Source organism: Ctenopharyngodon idella, chromosome 3, assembly GCF_019924925.1.
Source record: "Ctenopharyngodon idella isolate HZGC_01 chromosome 3, HZGC01, whole genome shotgun sequence".
NCBI lineage: Eukaryota > Metazoa > Chordata > Actinopteri > Cypriniformes > Xenocyprididae > Ctenopharyngodon > Ctenopharyngodon idella.
In genome coordinates, this window is record NC_067222.1 from 39876257 (window position 1) to 39893585 (window position 17329).

General features: G+C 37.4%; 1 protein-coding gene across 2 annotated transcripts in view; it reads right to left on the bottom strand.

Annotated features, from left to right (window-relative positions):
• The window catches only part of col5a3a (collagen, type V, alpha 3a), a 70862-nt gene that overhangs the window by 52790 nt on the left and 743 nt on the right, over window positions 1–17329 (bottom strand). The window lies entirely within an intron of this gene.

Genomic DNA, 17329 nt, shown 5'->3' on the forward strand with positions numbered 1-17329 from the left:
CAAGCATATGTGATCAACTAAAATATATTTAATATATTTAAATATATTTGTAATCACATATTTGTAATGATGAAGTTGCAATTTAGTACATTTAAAATATATTAACTTTAAATGTAATATGGAATAACACAAAGCAGTTTAAAATTAAAACTGCACGCGATTTGGCAAAGGCTGCGGTTATTTTATGCGCAACTTGTCAGTGCTGTACGGCTCTGTGATCAGTAGTAAATGCTTCTCCATGTGAAAGCCAGAGGGCGCTCTTGCGCAGAAACTCCAAATATGCCCTGCCGCAGAAGAAGATAACACGTGTTGTATCGCTGTAGCTGAATAAACAGAAGATTTAAATGCTTTGATTGATTAAACATGACTAATAAACACACGACTGCCTTATTCTGTGTAAGAAGCCACATCATCTCACAGAAGGATGCTCAACTGATGTTATAAAGTGAGTTTAGAGTAAAAACATGTTATTAAATGTTGTCTTTTGTTGGACAAGATGCTAATAAATGCTTCTCATGTCTGGAAAGATGTTTGACGCGTGTTGCTTTTTCAAATGTACATTATAAGCGATTCAAACTCGCAGTGCTTTCAGATGGATTAGCATTTGGAGCCATAGTTCATTGACAAGCTGCATATATAAAAACAATCGCAGCCTTTGTGATTTCATAATCGCACTAAGAATCGCGTTTAAGTTCAATGTTATTTTTCGTATCGTGCAATAAATCGTGCAGCCCTACCATAATAATCAAGTACTTTACATGTGCTTTAGTTGTGCATGCAACACATCAAAATAAATGTACTTCTTTAAAACAAAAGATTAAAACATAAATGTACATTAAAGGAGCTATATGTTAGAATTTTCATGTATTAATCACTTTTTTATTGCCAGTGTGTGAACAGCTTGTAACAAAACTTTAAAAAATTAGACATTCCCCGACTTCCTAGGCTGTCTATGAAAGCCTGAAGACTGATTTTTATGTTAATTTTTATCATTTTTTATCATTTTTTTTTTTTTTTAATCTTTTTCGGGACATTTTTACTGAGAAAATCAAAATGATGTTATGGTTACGCGGACTCCAGAGAGCCTGTCTTCAGTTCAATGACACATGAAATCAATGCTTATCCAATGTTCAGGATAATGCCAAAAGAGACATTCTGTACTGCAATGTTGACATTTCAAGCAAAGAAAACAGATTAATTCAAACTATAGTCTCACATAGTCAGATATAGTCCCACATGCTTTCTTAACTGCTGCTTTCTCACTGCTGTCATTTTTGTGTTTATTTTGTTACTGAAAGGAAAGCGCACCACACAAATTTACATTCATCTAAATGTCGCTCTCAGCAGCGTGGACGGCGTTGGGATGTTCGTTAAAAGTAAATTGCTGCAAAGGTATTTCCAACTTTTAAACGAAAATTAAAAGAACTTTGTCATGAGTATATCGGGGCCTTGAATCACATTCAGTCTCTTGTACGCCACGTGTACTTGAATGCGAACCATAATTCGCTGGCTGCAGTTTACTTAACGGCCACTGGTGTCGCTAATAACAAGGGTTTCTGAATTCTACATACAGCCCCTTTAAAAAGTAAAACTTTTAATTTAACATTATTACAAACTACACTTCTCAAAAGTGTACTTAAGCGTGTTAAGAAACAGTAATGAAAGTGTATTTAAGTACACTTAAGTGGCATTTTATTTAAATAATATTATATTATCTGTAAGTATAGTTTTTTTAAATATACTTTTTATGATTTTTTATGACACTAAAAGTGCACATTCAATACAAATAAGTGCACTACTTTTTCAAAAGAGTATGGCTAGGCTAACATACTATGCTGTTTGGCAGAAAAGTTCTGGAAAGTCTACTCAATGTTACATGTGTCTCTATCGAAAGAGTACTAGTTAGGAACACTACAAGGAATTTGAAGAAAAAGACTAGAGCCCGATGGCCCTGCAGCTGTATTATTCACTAAGCCAATCCCCTTTGGGTCACAGCAAGAATGAACAACAAGCTGAGAGTTTGGCTGCCGTTAGTTTGCTGATTTGCAGCCAGCTTAAAGTGTGCTGATCTACTTGGAACCTTCAAGATACAGTCACGTTCAAATCAAGGTCACAGATGGATATCGATGGGGTGTCATTATAGGATAGAGTTATGACACAGTCTAGCCTGAGATAGTTAAACACACACCTGACAGCTGACACCTGCCAACACCTCTTTAAAAAAAAATGTCTCCCTGACTTCCACTGTCTAATGTTTACGATGACTTGAAACTTAATGCACAGGAAAGTTATAAGAAAATACTTTTTTGGCATTGTTTAATAACTGCGGTTTATGTTTTACTGATATTATAGTCTATAATTGAACAGGCTAATCTAATAAGACTAACCCTGGGAGTTTCTGATGACTGAGGTTTGCCTAACCACAACCCTTGGCATTGTGTGTCAGATGCAACAAGGATCCTAAATTTAAATTGCCCTCCTGTTTCCATGGCCCTCCTTTCTCTCCTCTGTTAATTAAACATGTGGGAAGAGTTTGTCCATGCCAACTAACTGCCTGCCTGAAAAAAAAAAAAAAAGAGTACTGCATTTTATGGCATTATTTATTTGTTTAACAGATGCCTTTATACTGGGTTTGCTCAAAGCATGGCAACAGACTTGTAAAAAGGCAGTGCTGAAATCAAGGCGAGACTCAAACACAATGGAAAACATCAGGTACTCATTTTCAGACAGGGCTGTGTCATTTCATCTCCCATTTATTACATTACAAAGACCTTGTAAATAAACAGTTCTTGGTTCAATGCCCATTGTCTCACAAACACGCATAAATGCGCCACCCAACTCAGCCACATCTGTTATTGTTCACTGGTTTAAATTCATCAGTCTGAGGTGAAATGTATTTGACAGTTCAGTAACTGGGAATGGGATATGGATGATTGGGAAAATACAACCAATTGAGAGGGCTGATGTCTGTTTTTTTCCTTTCTATAAACTATTCTTATGCTATCTTTTAAATACACATGTACACATACATACATACATATATATATATATATATATATATATATGTGTGTGTGTGTGTGTGTGTGTGTGTGTGTGTGTGTGTGTGTATGTACTTCACAGGGGTTGTCAGAGGCAATTTTTTGTTTTGTTAGACTTTGCACTTGACTGATTGTGGATTAAACAGCAGTCAGAATTATGGTTTTGGGTCACATGTGACTGAGATGTCGAGTCAAGATGTCTGATGTTTGCTAGGCTGAGTCCTGTGATAATTGGGCCTATTCTGACGCAGATTACATGCAGATTACATGTCTGCTGCTCAGACATATAAACACCACTGACTTACGGACCTGTTTCTGCATGTGCTTGTGAGTATGTGTATACAAATATATATATATATACCGTTCAAAAGTTCAGGTCAGAATGATTGCCTTTTTCAGAGTGTCTATTTACACTAAGTGCAAATAGTGTCCCTTGTTGGCAAATGCTATTTACACTAGCTCTGCCCACAAATGTCTGGTTGGGCCACTCCAGTTTTAAAAAAGACGCATAGAATTCAACGTCTTCAGTGGTGCAGCAGTAGCTAGTAAAGCTTGCAGACCTGGCTTTTAATATGATCAATGCGGGTTCGAATCTGCCTTTTGCTGAGCTTGCATTTATTTTCAATAAAAATGAAAATAATGTTCTAAAAGTGGAAATAAACAGCGAACAAGTGTTTAATAATATTAAAAGTGTTTATTGGGTAGGGTTAGGGGAAGGTGTAATGAGGGTTTTTAATTCTCCCAATAAGGCAGCATCCATTTAATAATTTTAATAAATATAATCATTTACACTCTATGATATTATTGCATCCTGTTAATGTACAAAAATACTGAGGTGCAAATAGTATCTGCCGATATGAAGTATAGATAGCATCTAATTACTATTTACTCATATTGCAAATAACTGATACTTTTACATGGTGTAAATAGAATCTATCGCTATTTTCTCCTAGTGTAAACAGCATATCACTAAGAAAATGTTGCTACTGTCACTTAGTGTAAATAGAATATATTGCTGTTTTCACTTAGTGTAAATAGCATCTATCGCACATAGTGCAAATAGCCGCTGCCTTTTTTTTATTCAGCAAGAATGCATTAAATTGATCAAAAGTGACCATGAAGACATTCATAATGTTACAAAAGATTTTTATTTCAAATAAATGCTGTTTTTTTTTTTTGTTTGTTTGTTTTTTTACCATATTTTTGATCAAATAAATGCAGCCTTGGTCAGCATTAGAGATTTATTCTTTTTTTTTTTTTCTTATTCTTTTTTTGTAGTTTGCTTAAAGGGATAGTTCACCCAAAAATGAAAATTTGATGTTTATCTGCTTACCCCCAGGGCATCCAAGATGTAGGTGACTTTGTTTTTTCAGTAGAACACAAATTATGATTTTTAACTCCAACCATTGCGGTCTATCAGTCGTATAAGGCTGAACAGTATTTATATCATTTTTCACCTTTAAAACAGCACTATGTCCAACTGCCTTAAGCATCCGGTTGGTGAGGTCTGAACGCGCTCTGACAACAGAAGTGATCTCTCGCACTCATTGAAGTATAAGCGCGAGACATCACTTCCGTCATCAGAACACGTTTTCAGACCTCACCAACCGGATGCTTAAGGCAGTTGGACATAGTGGTGTATTAGAGGTGAAAAATGATATAAATACTGTTTGGTTTCTCGCACAAACCGATCATTTTGTGTCTTAGGACATCAATGTGTCGTCACGAGCCGCAGGGTTTAATTTGGATTTGTCTGTGCATATTTTTTTGACTCTTATAGATGGAGTTCCCATTGACATGCATTATATGACTGACAGACCTCAACGGTTGGAGTTAAAAATCATCATTTGTGTTCTACTGAAGAAACAAAGTCACCTACATCTTGGATGCCCTGGGGGTAAGCAGATAAATATCAAATTTTCATTTTTGGGTGAACTATCCCTTTAAATAATCCTGCAATGTATAGGTTAAAAAATGGTCACATCATTAAAAGCTATACTCTAAAAAATGCTGGGTTAAAAACAACCAAGTTGGGTTAAATATGGGCAAACCCAATGATTTGGGTTGTTTTGACCAACCTGCTGGGTAGTTTTATGTAACTCAACTATTGATTAAAAGTTACTATATGGCTGGCTTAAAATTAACCCAAAATAGGTTGGAAATTAAAAATCAGACACATAATTACTAGAGGCAACAATAATAATCAAAATGTGAACATTTATTAATAACCAGTTTAATAAATGTTTATTATTTTATTATATATTAACTATTATTTATTAAACTTATTTAAATTTAAACATATTAATAAATGTTAATTTCCAACCTAATTTTGGGTTCATTTTAGGCGAGCAATATAGTAATTTTTAAACAGTAGTTGAGTTTAATAAAACTACACCCTCTGGTGTCCATATTTCATTTTCTCTATATTTAACCAAACTTGGGTTGTTTTTAACCCAGCAGTGTACACAAGAAATGATACAATTATACAAATGTTGCTAAAAATAGTTTTAGATAATGTATAGAGTCCCAATGCAGTTTCACTATTTGAAATGTCATTTTTACCCACTTATAGTTAAGTTACCCACTTATAAACCTTGCTGCTCAAAGTGTCAATATCATTTGTTTACCAAACGCTGAGACTGAAATTCTAGAGGGAATGGTTAAAACACAGCACTGTTAAATATCTGCCCTCTGACCTCAGAGAAATTCACATGACAGTAATAACAGTAGCCCATTGGTTTGAGAACAGGAGTAGAAATGCCTCCTCTGAGTGAGAATTCTTCAACACATTCCCAAGATACTCATAATGAACGTGTTCATGAATGCTCTCAAAACAAAGCATCCCAGACACAGACCATTATGTTACTTCTTAAGGAAATACAAATAAATGGTGCATCAACATTTATGACATTAAACCAATAACATCTCAAACTAACTGCAATATTCTATGAAGTAAGTATACCAATGTTTGAGATATTGCATGGGAAACCAGACTATTATGCCTACAAATAACCTTAAATGGGTACAAAGTCAATGTGTTTACAAGGACATCAGTAGTAGGATAGGAAAAGAACTCACATGCCCAAAATAAACCCTGGTTAACAAATCTTTTACAAAACAGACCGAGATCTCCTGAGGTCTGGGGAATGTTCCTCCCCCATCATCATCATGAAGGGGCCTGGGGCAGGTGGCTGGACGCCATGTTGGATATCCGGAGCCGGTCCAGAAGTAACATGCTGATGCTCTGTATGTCTGCCAACAGCCAAACTGAGCCAAGTCTACAAATCACATTCATCAGAGGTTTTTAAACCCAAGGCGGTGCTACCTGTCTGTTTTATTCACCTGTACACTTCAGCCAAGTGCTGCTCTCACAGATCTACCTGTAGCTATGTCACCTACACCTGTCTGGGTGCGGTCGTCTGAAAATGCTTCATCTGCGGGGCTTATACAGTAGAGAATGCTTTCCAGCATCACCTCAAATAACTGCTGAATGAATTCAAGATTTATGTGAGTTTAACAAAAAACTGTAGCAATTGCAAATTACTTTGAATGCTTGATGAATGAACCTGCTCACCCCATAAACATATTTATCTGTGTATCTAGCACTAAAAGGTATAGTTCAGCCAAAAATGAAAATTCTGTCATCATTTACTCACCCTCATGTCTTTCCACTGAAGAAAAAAGTCTTTGGCTAGACATCAGGATGGGTAAATGACGACAGAATTTTGGGGTGAACTAACCCTTTTGAAAAATAAGTGTGCTTAATTGTATTGGATGTGCACTTGTAGTGTATTTCAAATTTTAAAAGTGAACTTGCAAATAATAATTAAATAACAGGCCAGTTAAAGGTGCAATATGTAAAATTTTCTGTCCGCTAGAGGTCGCTAGAGGCCTATTCAAAACAAAGGCATAGCTTGATGACATTTGAGCGCGGAATCTTGGGACATGTGGCCTTCACCTCACAGCCGGTGGAAAATAATCGGGATAGGACTCAGATATTAACGTTACTGTAATATGAAGCAGAGCGGGACCGAGTGTTGTGGGACAACACGATTGCACAACACACACCGCAAGCGGCGAAACTTTTATTATGCCACAGTCGCCGGCGCCGCTGCCGCTTTTCTGGTCATGAGTATGAGGTAACACAGCTCTGTTTATCATATTAGATACATTTGAGAGTGTTGAAAATGATGTTATAAAGTTACTCTGTGCGTTCGCTCAGCGGCTGCTGTGAGACACTTGTTGCACACTGCAGTAAGATAGATCGATTTTAGAATATCATATTAAATGCTGGATGGCTTGTGTTGATTCATTGTGTTGATGCAATTCATTTTAAAACATATTGTATGATGGAGAAAATGCTGTATTACTGTTACTAAAAATAAAGCTGCATCTGATTATGCTATGTTAGCTACTTGAAAAATAGTGTTTTTCTCTGAGGCATGGTAAAGTATGGTACTCGCAAAAAATCAAGAAAATTAGATTTAAATAATAAGACTAAACGTGTTGAGCTATATAACAATAATTAGTTTTCTTTCTATAAATATTTCAAAACAGTTGTTCCCTTGTCTATTAAAACACATAATATATTAAAGCATCTTTGGTGTTTCCATGGTTTCTACAAAAAAAAAAAAAAAAAAAAAATCCATATTTATAACTATAATCACTGGCTTCCTGCATTGGCCATACGCGAGTCTAGTTCTGGCGGAAGAGTGACCTCTGACCCAAAGCATTACGTATTGACTAACGCAAAAGTGCAGAGGATAGAGCAAAACAAAGCACCGATCAAGAATTAGAAGTCTAAAACGAGAATGTCGGAGGATTTCGATATAAGAGAAGAGGAGCTTGAGTTCGTTTCCCAGCCCTATTTGTTTGAACAGTGAGAGGCATCTATTCTCACCTAAGCTTGTGCTACATCCTACATCATACGTCATGCGTCGGGTCAGAGGTCACTCTTCCACCAGAACTCGACTTGCATACGGCCGTTGCCGGGAGCCAGTGATTATCCACCTTATTCCTGACGAGCCGACTGTGTTTTGAATTATGGGTGGCACTTCCGGTTTGGGGAACTTCCATTCAAAAAGACTGAAACGAATAATTTTAATTCATAAGGTTGCCCTACAAATAAAGCTTATCGGTCAGTTTGACTGACTGAGCTGTCATTATTCCTTAATGTTTTATTTTCAGATATCACGAGAATAACGTAACGCTTAGTATTTAGACATGTTATAACAAGAATATCTATGGCAAGAGCTCTTTTCAGTCGCTGCATTTTTTTCCGCAGGATTATTTTCTCTTTTTTTTTTCCGTTTTGCATTCTGCTGTAATAGTATGAAAAAGGACAACATATACTGCACAATTGTGGTCTGTTCTCTAGATTTAATTTACAATTTATCCCATTAATAATTCACTAGAATGCAAGAAGAATCTCTTGTTTTTCTCCTCAAATCCTCACGTCTCTTTCCAGGTTTGTTTCCACAGGTAAATACAATTTATCATCTGTCAAGATGACGGAAATCACTTTGAAATAGTATCACGCAACATAATACAGATTACTACAGTGATACCCGTTTGTTATTGCTGTGGAAAGAATCGCGCTTTTGGGGTTATTCATGGTCTGTTGAATATCTTGTTGATGCTTTTACACTTTTAAATGTCCTTTTAACGTTATTTGGTTCAAGGGTGAGTAGAATAATTGCCATTTAAAAAAAAAAACCAAACAAACGTATTATTGCATTCATAGAGCACTTAACGGAAGTTACACCCATAATTCGCGCAAAGCGCCATGGGGCTTAGGAATAAGGTGGTTTATAAAGTTTTAAATATGGATATTTTTCTTACAAAAACCCATCACTTCGCTTCAGAAGGCCTTTATTAACCCACTGGAGCTGTATAGATTACTTTGATGATGGATGGATACGCTTTTTTGGGCTTTAAAATCTTGAGCCCCATTCACTACCATTATAAAGCTCGGAAGAGCCAGGAATTTTTTTAATATACTGTAACTCCGATTATGTTTGTCTGAAAGAAGATACTCATATACACCTAGGATGGCTTGAGGGTGAGTAAATCATGGGATCATTTTCATTTTTGGGTGAACTATCCTTTTAAGTGTTTTATTCGAAATTACATTTAAAGTCAGTACATTTCAAATGTACTAAATTGCAACATCATCTGTACAAATGTGTGATTACAAATACATTTCAATACATGATATACAAGCTTCAAAAAAAATGATATTAAAATATATTTTAGTTTATCATAAATGCTTATCAGTACATTCTGCAATGCACTTTAACCATATTTCAAAGAAACACAAGTAATTGTGAAATTACATATAAAGATGTACTTAAATCCTACTCAAGTGGGTCAAAAAAAGTTCAGCTAGCTGCATTTAATATAAATTTAAACTATATTAAATTTTCATTCCATTGCCATGTTTCTGAAAACATTACATTAAGTTCACACTTAAGTATATTCTTTACATTATAAGTACTCTAAAGTATATTATTTAGTATACTAAAGTGCACTTTGTTTTCACAAGGGTATCCCTTTAATGGATATCCATCATTGGGTTTGTCACATTGCATCCCTCTTCCCCTATGCAGGGGGTTTCCGCAGGGGGTTTCCAAAGGGGTCAGAACAACATCAAAAACAGACCAACTCAAACACTGAAAATATTTTTAGAACATTAAATGATTACTATTCCAATCTATCCCAGTAAACTCTGAATGAACTAGTAAAGTACTTTGGTTAAATTCTATTAAAACATTATGTTACTGATCTAATATTTGTACTAATATCTGTCACATAACACAGGATGGTTTACACTGGCTACACTCGCCCCGAACATCCTTAGAGCATCATCCTTATTTTCCTGCCGTCTACGCAGTTCTCACATTGTCTTGCATCTTTATTTACTGAAAGCAGTTCACTTGGGATGGGAGTCTTGGCTAAATTATTAGCTGTAAAATACACTATAATTTAAGGGAACTCCCTTTAGTGTTCATCAGTCTGTGTTTATCCTCCCACATTGATTCAAGACCACAGGAATATTTACCACACTGTGAGAATGACTCCAGTGGTCCACACAGTTTCTGCCCACAGCTTTTTAAAACATTATACCACAACCTAATATATATATATATATATATAAAACCATAAATATTCTGAATAATCAACCTAATATGAAACCATATTGTAATTTAACATACAACTGGAGGCGGAGCAATATCTGTACTAGTCTAAATCTGTGACAAACAACATTCATCACCCTTCTGAGGCTGGATATAATTGAATTACTGGTCCTGACCCCTGACCTCAAGAGGCCTGGAGCCAAACCCTGTAGACAGCAGAGGCAATGAAGCAAGGAGAGATGGAACAATACAGCTCAGACACGCCCAAAGGCACTCCAGAAACGCTGTCCCAGCTCACCACCCCTCAGTCACGGTCACACACTTTAACACTCTTTCCACATTAGACAAGCAGTTCAAATCTCAAATTTCGTTCTGTGTGGTGTTGGGTCCTATTTCACATTGTTTGCCTTTCAACAGTCTTTAATTTGTTCATACTCCTCCAAGAAAGCGTAGGATGTTGGTTATATGCGTGGAAATAATCAAATGAGATCTCCCCTATGGACTAACGTTAAATGAAACAGATGGACAAACTGCACAACAAAAATGTTTGTGAGCTTGGAGCATAAACGTGACTGAGATTTGAGTCCGGGTCTGTTTCATGTTATCGCTAATGTTTGGAAGTCGTTCAGACTGGTGGCTGGATGCTGTTAGAAAAACCTGGAATCTCCCCCACCACAGCAGCGAACTCTTCCCCTTTTGGAGTCACGCTCCACTAAACCCACAGTTTGGACGGAACAAGATTGTTTAATACCATCTCATTTTGCGCAACATGCAACCAGATCCCCAGCTGAAAATAAAGGAACAGGGAGTTTGCAAAATGTTCTATTTCTCTAGTGTCTTGAATTGAAGACAGTGGGAGCAGTATGTGGGCTTAGAGACGGCGCTGTGGAGCACTGTGGGATTCTGTATCCAACGTACTTAAAGTCTGGGAACTGCTGAGTGGACGACACTATTGTGCCAGGGAGCTGAGCATCATTACACATCAGTCTCACATTCCTCTGACTGTAAAGTAGGTTCTGTGATATTTGCTCACTGCGAGACATCCCTGTATGTGGAACCACAAAGGAAACACCTGCATCTCTATGTCCCTCTCTGAACACTGCTGTCCCCCACCCCAGTATACACATTAAACACACAAACCCTCCCAGTCTAAGATGTGCAAGCGCACTGGCACACCAGACAAAGCTTTCCATTAAGAAGTTACTGCGGTTTCCACAATGTACAGTTGTTCAGCTGATTTTCGAGGCCAAAATCTAGTAATTTAAATAAGAATCCACACGATCGGGAATTTTGTGTGAGTGGAAAGATTTTCCCACGCAGATTTAGCAACGAGTTCAACTTAGTCATGCAGACTCACCACTCTGACCAACAGAAAAATGCTTGGTTTGAAAGTGACGTTCATGAGTTTGCACTTACATATAATCAGATATTGTATAAAATATCTGTATTTGTCATGCTGTCCAAGGAGAAGGCTCCAAGCTCGGAATTTGGCCCGAAACCTGGGGGCTTGAGCCCCTGCCCCTTTAATTGCTAATAGTAAAGTGCGCATTTGGTTGTACTGCGGTGTCCCTGGAACACTATTTTGCCCCAGTGGAGGTCTATGCACACCACTGCTTCATACATCACTTCACAATTGACCTTTTTAGCCAATGAAATTTCAGTAATGTGACAGCACCTTAATCCATTCGTAGATTGGCTCTGTGGTGTTTTCAATATTTCTGTTTGTTTGAGTGGCCCAACAAAGTAATTTTGAAGCCCAAAGTGTACTTTACTTCTTGGGCCTTATCAGGTGCAACGCAAGTGTTTTTTGCTAGTTTCAGCCTGACACAGTTATCAAATAGCAAATGCATTTGTGTCCATTTGTGCACCCATGGGTGTGCTGGTCTGAAAACGAGGTGTGTTCAGGTGCATTGTTGGCGTGTTGCTATTTTAAGGCAACTGAAATAGACTGCGCCATTGACCAACTGAAACCTGCTCTAAAGTCAATGGTGCAGTATTTGTTTTGTTATTTAAAGAGCGCGTTAGTAATATGCGCCTATATACGGGTGCACAACTCACATACATTCTGCTTATTACACACACAAGGAAGCGCAACAGCACACACACATGCCAAATATTAAAAAAAAAAGGATTACAATATAAAAGATTATTATTGTGTGAATAAAGATAAAAATGCTTTGGTGGAATCCGGCTTTTCCCATAGATGGTTTGTTCGCACACTTAAACCTTGCGCACGAGCAGATCCGTCTCCTCGCTAGAGAAGCGTCCAGTTTTTCTGCTTTCAAATTCCGCCATGTAAATAGTGAATCCGCTATGGCGCAAGCGCAACTGGCTTTTAAAGGGAATGGGAGATGAGACTCTGATTGGTTTATTGTATATTACACCCAAAACACACCCATTACTCATTAAGAGAATATGGACAACCCTTTTAGACCATGCGGCGGGCGCGCCAACCATTTTTCCCGTCATTAAACTAGCAAAAGTGGATTCGGACATGCCCAAAGCCCACTTGCGGCGTGCGCTTTAGACCATGCGCTTAGATTATTAAAATAGGGCCCCTTATGTGTACGCTAGGATTCGAGTCCTACTGAATCGCCTACAGTGCATACTCTGGGCCATTGATTCAAGGTAGTCAATGAAAAAACTGAATAGACAGAACAGAGAAAAATGCTTGCAAATTTCAACAACAATGGATGACTATGTAGATGAGAGGTTGTTCAAGGAGGTTAGAAAGTACCCACATTTGTACAACTCTACACTTTAAAACAATGATGGGTTGTTTCAACCCATGTTTGGGTCAAGTATGGACAAATTTGATGGACAAAAATTTAAACCAAAGGTTGGGTTTGTCCATATTTGACCCAAACATGGGTTGAAACAACCCAGGATTTTTTAGAGTGTAGCCTAAGAGATTATAAAGATGTGAATATGGGTTATAACTCCTGGTGAAAGTTCTGTTGACAGAGTGGAAGTTGTTGTAATGCACATGCGTCGACCGTCTGTGTGCGCTTACACATCAAATGGAGTATACTTTGAAAGGCTATGTGTACAGCTGTGCGTGTAAATTATATTTTGGGCTTGACTCAACCAATGGTGTGATTACAGGTTTGACCGAACAGTGTTCAACAAGACTGGAGTGTTTAAAACTCCCTTTGGTGTCTCTAGATGTGCCGAAATCTTTGCTTATCTAACTTATCCTTGATAATCAAATGGCATTAAAGCAGAAACAGGCCACTCATACATATATGAATGGGAGAAATCACAAAGTTAATAAATGGAAAAATCCCAAGAGAGTCCTCACACCATTGGTGCTCGGGCCCTAAATATGACATCTGTAGTCCCATATTAAGTGAAAGTGACATTACATGTAGTCATGTATGGTGTCCCATACTTTGTGCTCTGCATTTCACCCATCCAAGTGCACACACACAGCAGTGAGTATTGAACACACACTGTGAACAACACACACCCTGAGCAGTGGGCAGCCATTTTTGCTGCAGCACCTGGGGAGTGATTGGGGGATAGGTGCCTTGCTCAAGGGCACCTTAATTGTGGGTAAAGAGAGAGGAAGAGAGGTCTGTTCATTCATTCCCCCCACCTACGTTCCTGCCGGTACTGAGACTCTAACCCGCAACCTTCGGGTTACAAGTCCAACTCTAACCATTGGGCCACAATTCACAGTTAAAGTCAGCATGAAACGGAAGTTGCGATAAACTTTTCTTCCCTATTGTGATGTATAACCAAAACGGCTTCTCAAACAAGAACAATTTATTTGATTTTGTCCATTGGAATTGATTGGATGGTTGATGTTTGCTATTGCTGTGACCTTGTGAGTGATTTTACGATAGTTGTCAGATTTTATTTGTGACTTAAAATGTTTTTGCATAATCTTTGCCAAAAGTTTTGATTTAATCTTTCCCCATTTAAGAAGACAGGAGCTGCACTTGCATGACTAGAAATAGTTATCTAGGGTAGTTATGAATAAGGCTACAAAGTGAACTGAATTGGGCACTTTGGTGGAAAGCAGCAGGAGAGGAGATGTTTACATGGGGACTTTGATGCAAAATACAGTATATGGTCATATAGAAAAGAGCATGGAGCTCTGCTTCTGTGAGCCAGATGTTTGTATTGTTATTGGATGGATGACACATTTTGCACAGCAGCACCATTGGCCCACGTTCATCAGCAGCAGGGAGGCATGTCTGTTTAGAGAAAGAAAGGGCTCTTTTGAATGGAAAATCCCATACTCATCGGCCTCTTGTCTTCAAATATTCTCATCCATACTGTTTCATGTATTTGTTTGTTCAGTGAGATCAAAAGGAACATGCATGGCTGCTCTACTGCAGGAGTTTCCAAACAGGCCGTGTGAAAGGTGAGGATCAGGGGCGGCAGAGCGGGAGGCACGAGCAGGCATGGTAACACATGATAACCATAAAGAGAAGATGCAACATCAGAAATAGTCCGCCCACAGCCTTAAGAACTCAAGGCCTTTGAAGACAGATAGATTAGATATAAATATGGTGAGGAAGAGAGAAAGAAGAATCACAAACAGAAAAAAATGCCTTTGTTCTCCATGTCAGACATGACAACAAACTGTATTTCCAAAGACTTATAAAACACATGAAACTCACACCAGACTTTCTCGGGGCGATCAGGCAAATACCCGACAGCTGACTCAACTAACCACATCCTGCTCCGTCATATAAGCATCCACTGCTCACCAGACAGGAGTGATACCACTGTGGCTGCGCATCTCCTTACATCTCTGCAAATGGCCTTCATACTGAGATGAAGTCTGACTTATCTGACCCGATCAACATTTACAAGGAATATTACTATTAAATGGATATTGATTGCAATTTTAAAAAATCTGCCAATTTATCTGTATCCTCCATTCACTTTAATCACAGCAGCACTCAAGCTGCATGAACTGCATGATGATCTTGTTCTCCGGCATGATTTGAGATGAAGAGCATCTTGAGTTTCAACAAAAGCAAGAACATCAGACTGTCTGTACAAAGAGTCACATGATCAAATTTCACTAAATTAATATAAAATTTAAATATCTCTTTTTTTTTTACATCATAATGTTTTTTTGTTGCTGTTTGTTTCAATTTTTTAACTAGGCTTCATGTTTATGCCTAATACAGGTTGCACCCCTCACTTAAAGGGTTAGTTCACCCAAAAATGAAACTTCTGTGTTTAATTACTCACCCACGTCGTTCCCAACATGCAAGACCTTTGTTCATCTTTGGAACACAAATTAAGACATTTTTGATGAAATCCGAGAGGTTTTTTATCTCCCACAGAAAGCAACGAAATTACCAAATTCAAGGTCCAGAGAAGTATTAAAGACATCATTAAAATACTCCATGTGACTGCAGTGGTTCAACCTTAATGTTATGAAGTGAGGAGAATAGTTTTGTGCGCAAAAACAAAACAAAAATACAAACAATTTCTTCTCTACCCTGTCAGTCTCCTACGCAGTTGACGCAGTGCAGCGCTTACGTGTTTATGCCCGAACGGCACCACAGCGCATGTGTGTGATACTGATGCATGAGCCGGCCAATACTGAATCGATGTTCTGACGTAGAACGCAGAAGTTCTGCAATGTGTCTTCAACATAAACTGCGTATGAGAATGACAGGGTAGAGAGGAAATTGTTGAATAAAGTGGTTATTTTTGTTTTGTTTTTGTTGCACAAAAAGTATTCTCGTCGCTTCATAACATTAAGGTTAAACCAATGTAGTCAAGTTGACTATTTCAACGATGTCTTTACTGCTTTTCTGGACCTTGAATGTGGTAATTTTCGTTGCTTTCTATGGGAGATAAAAAAAACGTGGATTTCATCAAAAATATCTTAATTTGTGTTCTGAAGATGAACGAAGGTCTCACGGGTTTGGAACAACATGAGGGTGAGTAATTAATAACAGAAATGTCATTTTTGGATTAACTAACCCTTTAAAAGGACATGTGAGAACTTAGATGCACTGCATCATGTTTAAAAAAGTAGTGATTATATGCTGTATACTCTATATAATCACTATAAACATACCACTGACCTTTTCACACTAAACATAATAGCAGCATGCATCGTTTAATATTTTTTATGCTTGTCATACACGTAAAAGACCACCATAACATTACAATTATGATTTTTTTCCCCCTTATAGTTAATAAATCAATTTAATTGTATAAGATACACAATACAAAACCATTTTTCAATTGAAATTGCCCACATCTTACTCGGCCTGCATGGTTTGGGGTGATGGTGTTGACATATACACCACATTGTACAACAGCACAGTTGGCCAAGTGCCCAACAGGAATTTTAATCTACTGGAGTAGGTCAGTAAGCACTCATTCACGTATGTCTCAAACCAACGTTAAACTGTTTCACAGCAAACCTGACATGGGTCACGAGCAAACTCAACCATGACGTGACAGTCTGCTGGAGAATTCCCTTCCTTGACTATTCCAACTATGCAACTGCACCTGATCAATGATGTTACCCTAAGAGCATGGGCTACTAAAGGGTTGAAAAAGCAATTTATTGGTATAATAGAAAAACAGGACAGTGTTGTGAATTGTAACACCATCAATTTAAGCTATTAGATAGGTGAAATCGCTGTCACATGCACATGACCACTAAAGTGACAGTAGAATTAAACCTTTTTTCAAAGTAATGGATGTTACAGTAAATGATAGAACTACTAGTATCTGAATCAGCAAGCTTGTGAGTTTAATTTGATATATAACCAAAATCAGTTTAAAATAGAAATGTCAAATAGAGGTCAAATAGAAATGTCATGTCTGAGGAGGATTGTAACATTTTTGTACTTCTACTTGACACACAAAGATTGCGCACAGTTTAGACCTACATTTGACACAGTTGTGAGACTGAGTAACAAATGCTAACTAAAATTGTAAAATAATAATGAGGGTGGTTGGGGTTAAGTTTTTATTATTATTATTATTATTATTATTATTATTATTATTATTTGATGATTACCACAAAAATCCCAAAATTCAATTAAAAAGCAAGTTTTATTTGAAGAAAAAGAGGCTATTTAAAAATTTTAAAAAAGCTGAAGTTTATATTTAAATACTTGAGACAGCTGCAAAGCACCGAATAAATTACGCCCAGATAATAAA